A 5,682-nucleotide genomic window follows, 5' to 3' on the forward strand; every position below is an offset into this window, starting at 1 on the left:
AGCAGGGCCAGGGCCTGGTGTATTTTTCATTCATTTCCAAAGAACACAAAATTGTTCAAAAACCAAAACAGTGTTTTGACAATCAGGAGAAAATAATGACTCACTTTATCAAGTCCAAGTCTCAGTGAGATGCCATGTATTTGTATAATTCAAAGACAAGACACAGACAAAACCAGCGGGTGCACATTTTGCTGTAACCACTGCAGCTCCATATTCTGAAACTTCAAGATTAGCATACATGCTGCCATGATGGTGGCTTATTTTTGGACTCAGAAGTAATCTTATTTGGATGAGAGGATGAAGTAGCAAGCTACCAGCTAACATTAGCAATGCTGGGTTAGCATGCTGCACCCATAAACTCCATGAGTTCATCAGGCACAAGTAACAGACTTAGCCCATAGTAGATCATACTACAGTTTCACTCAAAAACGATGAAACGCACACCTTTTGGATGTTCTGTAGCATCCGGTAAGCCATACAGATATTATGCAATACCAAGAACACTGTTGGGAGACTGAGTTCAGTGATTTTGAATTGGGTGGGGCAAGGCTTCCACCTGTCAATAAAAGCAGCTATTGAAGCTTTGTAAATGTGGACATTTGTGTAGTTGTTTGTGACAGTTTTACAGTGGCTTAATTTTTGCTCACTTTCTAATCACCGAGAGTACCCTCTTTTTCACTCCCACTGTCACACTGTCAGTCATTAGGCTTGATCTACAGATGTTTTAGCCTTGAAGGGGTGGATTGTAAAAAATCAAAAAGGAGATAAAATCCACATTCCCGGGGGTGAGACATTTTAGTTATGTTTGCTTAATATACTTCAGTTAAAAAAAGAAAAAGAAAAGACAACAGGTATGTGACGAATACAGAGTTCAGTAAACATAGAGCACAAATTGGAAACTTTGCATCTTATAAAGAATGACCTTTTTTGGCCATGTTTCTTTCACTCTTAGTCTGGGCTCTTGTTGTCATTGACCAACTTCCTGTTTCTGTTTTCCTGCACATTTTGCTTTGCGGAAATGCTGATGTGTGAAAGAAGTGGACTTACACAAAACTGCTACACTTACATTTGAATTAGGTGGCTTTATAGCTATGTGTTATTAGCTGTGGTAGTATACAGTAGAAAATACATTTTCATTTACATTTTCCCTGATAACAACTAATGTTAATTCTGATCATATGTTATTTGCGTATCAAAATATTCAAAGTATGACGACAACAACAACCCAACAAACCTCATAGTTCAGAATATGCAAAATAATTATTCCGGTTTTGAGAGCTCTGTAGTCTGTAGTAATATGGCCAATATAATGCTATTTTGATGATTCGTATTATATCAGATCTTACTGAAACACTTTGAACGGAAACCTCAAAGATAAGCAGTCTCAGATGAGTCATCGTTTGAGTAATGTGCTAGCCTTTCTTAGAACTCTGAAAAATATTGTTTGAACTGACAATGGAAAACCACTGTATGTAATTTTGCTTAGGAAATTTTCACTGTTAAACTGGTTTCTCTTTTTGGTGTTTGAGAGGGAGTGTCAAACTAAATGTGACCGGCTGATGTCAGATAAGGAAAACAGTTTGCAGAAAAAGAAAGGAGCCGTGGAAGACACACTTGCTGCTGTAACAAGCATGTAAGCAAAGCAAGAGTTTATCGTGGAACTTATTAGCTGGCTGAAGGTTTCAGAGGGACTTGAGAAATTCTATTGAACAGGAGAACATTTGGTAAGGGCTATATGATATGTCATGTGTAATATGTAAGTGAAGCTGCGACTATGTGTGGATGTCTGTTGAAACAAATCACTGGTGCTTGTTGTAGTATTGTATAACAGCAAAATTAAAAAGCAGTGACTGTGTATTTATAATTAGACAACAGAATTTGAAGTTTCTTTGTGGATTGTTAACAGTATTTTCAGTGTAATTATTCAGTGTTTTATAGTCCTGTCATTATTATTCTGTGTACTACCATCATGTGTGTTCATTCACAGGGAGAAGACCATGTGCAGGAGCTTTCTTTTCATAATTCTGACTTCATGTGTCTGCGGTTAGTTGAACCTCCATGAGGATGCTGTATTTAGTACCTTTGTGAATTTATATTTTACACAAACATTTAGTAATGCTTAGAACAGTTGTTTTTAATAGTTTAGCCATCATCATTCCCAGAGGAAAAATTGTGATAAATTTAGATGAACTTGAACTTTTTTGTCTGTCACCTTGCTAATGCCATGCAGTGGCTAAAAAATTAAGCTAGCATAGAATAGCCCTGATTTGAATTTCCTGCTTTGCGTCAAAAATAAGCTACATAGTACAAAAAACAAACTTAGTCTTACTAGCAAACTGGGATAGTGGCCACTTGACCAACAGCTGCATGTAAACAGAACAAGCTATAGCTATTAGCTGGCTGCTAGGCTTCTCTCTAGTCTGAGTGGAGGAACTGGATTGCTCATGCAAGTGGGGTTGTTCCCTTTTTGAGTCTGAATTTGTCCTCACTCCTTCTCTTCCTCTCAGAAATGTCCGATAATCATAACAAGGATCTGTACTATCAGGCTGAAGAAAATAGTGACATCACAGTAGAATGGACGTTTACAACCAAAGTTAGCATCACCACTTCATCGCTTAAGATCCACTGCCTGCAGTTACCTGAGCTGAAGGTTTTCTTCAATATGGACAGTAGTTCTGATGAGCCTCAGCATGAGCAGTTTGCTGGACGTGTTCAGTGTGACAAAGACGCTCTGACGACAGGACGAGTCAGACTTCAGCTGTCCAGAGTCAGGAGTAACGACTCGGGCCGCTACCTCTGCAGGATGGCCACTCAGTTTGGAAAGAAGGTTAAAGAGTTCAGGCTCAACATCACTGGTAAGTTTTTTTATGTGTGTGTTTGTGTGTGTACGACTACTATTCCTATTTCTGCTACTGCAGTAATGAAATTTATTTACATATCACCTTTACAAAGCTACAAAGAGCCGAAAACACAAATTCATATTGAAAACACAAAACTTTAGAATACACAAATACATATTTACAGTTAAAATAATGTAAATATAATAACCAGGCTTCAGGGTGAGAGAGGATTTTTTGTGTTAATGGAAATAATCAGGAAAGCAGGATTCCTGGATCCCACATCTTCTCAAAGTTATAATACACAGGGAGCACCTTGGAAGTCCGCAGAATCTGCAGTCCACTTGGAAAACGATGGAAGTCCAAATCCTTCTCAGAGTTATAATCTAACATGGCATTGATAATGATGATCATGATGATGATGATGAGGGAAATAGAGACAAATCCAAACCCTAATCCCCTTTAATCCAGATAGTTTTCTCTTTAAAACTGTGTGTTAATTACAATAATCTCAATACAGTCCCCTTTTTCACTAAGCATACACTTTGAAAGTCAGGCATTCAGAGATCAGAGTGTACTCTATGTGGTCATTCACTCTCACACTCACTCTCATATCTTTCAAGGCCGTTTCTACACAGGCTGTCTTCTAGACCTGAGTTACACCTGTATCTAAAACAATTATTTTCTTTTCATACTTTTATTCTTAGTCATCCTTTTAGCCAAACTCAAACATCTTTATATTTACTAATTATGTTCTGATCAGTATTGAGCATAATTAACTTTCATCAAATTCACATATGAATAATTATTCTGTGTTTGATCCTTACACCATTTAACACTGTTTTTCTTGTTCAAAAGTACAATGATGGTTTGGCAACACAGATTTGATCTTGTCAAACTAAGACATGAATAAAAAGTCTGCACACACAAAATCGGGACATTAGAATAGACATTATCACTACTCAGACTAGATCTGTCTGCTAACATAAAGATACATTTTAAATTGCGTCTTAAAATTTATTATTTTATTGTGGCTTTTGATTCAAACTAGTATGTTATTTCGTGGCTATTTTTTTTTGGTTTGTTTCAAACAATTGTCATATTGTTTCCTGCCCTCCTTTTAACTGTTTCTTTTTATTCTGTCTTATGCTATTGCTCTGACCGACTGTGAAGCACTTTGGTCAACTTTGTTGTATTATTATCTGCTATAGAAATAAATTTTGATTTGATTTTGATTTGATATTGATCAGACTTCTATTTTTGACAAATCTTTGATTAAGAATAACAATGATCCTACTTACTAGCAGATAGGGAAAAGCTATTTTACACTCTATCCCAAAAGGCTGAGTCTGTTCATCTGGACGTAACGTTTTCAATGGGAGAAATGTTTCATCACTCATTATAAGTGACTTCTTCATTCTTAGCTGACTGCAGGTTTCCCCACCCTTATAAACAGTACATTGCACAATACCTGAAACCAGCCCACTAAATGAACAATGGGCTGGGAGGTCAGTTCCTTGATCATATGCAAATTGTCATGATCATCGATCAACAACCGAAACGTTTCTCCCACTGGAAACAGTACGTCCAGATGAACATCATCAACATTTTTGTGTGTGAATGTGTGTGTGACTGGGTGAATGACTGAATGTAGTGTAAAGCACTTTGGGGTCCTTAGGGACTAAGTAAAGCGCTATACAAATACAGGCCATTTACCATTTACCATTTACTTACCCTGATGATTGAGCATGCACCAAGACATTTTACACTCTAGCACACTAACCATTTTTACCCCATTTTTAACACATGAGGCTGGGTGTCCAATCCTTTTATCCCTTTGGCTGTCATGGTAAGGGGCAGCCAGGGGAACTTCAGTCTGTTTCTACTTCATGTTACACAACATTTTGATGTCATACTGCTTTTATGTTTTATGTAACTGCTTTCAAGTTGAGTTTGCCTCTCCAGCAATGGGAATCTTTGGTCAAATCTACTTGTTTTTAAGTGTTAAAAATGAACTTCAAATTTGAAAATACATTTATTTGGTATATTCTTTCAGTAATTCTAATCAGTATTCTAATCAGTTGTATAATCAATACTTGTTCTTCACAGCAGCCACAGTGAAACCCAAGCCAGTGACAGCAACACAAGAACCAAACCGAAAACCTGAGAGAGAAGAAAGAAGCCTTTTTTCCAACTTGGCACTGGGTGCAGGATTGGCAGGATGTCTGGCTGCCTTTGTCCTACCAATCATTTACCTCTTTACTCTATACAGACAGGGGACAACTTAAAGTATAAAACATAGTACACTCAGTCATACAATAGCTTCTGTAGTACTTGGTAGTGACTCTGCAGGGCTCTGGAACTTGGCTAGAGATCGTCTGATCACTGTGAAGGCCAAAGTATTTTCTAAGTCAGTGAGCTCACTGGATATGGGTCATTGTCCTCCTGGGAGAGACCAATCTCATCAGGATGAAGATGATTACTTAGAAAAACTGCCGTAACACTTCACTCTCAAGGATTAAGTGGAAACAAAGAATGGAAGCAAAGTGCCTGCTCAAGAAAGTGGAATGAGGAACATACATGTTCTTCTGCTGCCCCCTGCTGCTCTGAAGAGAAATCCAGGAGCTCAGTGACAAGCACTGAGCAGGTCCTTCTGAACTTTTGAAAAAGGTTGGACATAAATCACAGAAGTCTCTGAATTCTCACCGTTTTCTACCTTATTAGTGTTACAGCTGAAATGTGAATTTAAAAAAGAGTAACATCTATATTTAGTAAAATAAGAGAATATGAGTTTTTAATGACCTTTTATGTATTGTTAATAGTGACTCTGTTGTACTTTTATTAC

This window comes from Pelmatolapia mariae, linkage group LG3_W, assembly GCF_036321145.2.
Source record: "Pelmatolapia mariae isolate MD_Pm_ZW linkage group LG3_W, Pm_UMD_F_2, whole genome shotgun sequence".
Lineage (NCBI taxonomy): Eukaryota > Metazoa > Chordata > Actinopteri > Cichliformes > Cichlidae > Pelmatolapia > Pelmatolapia mariae.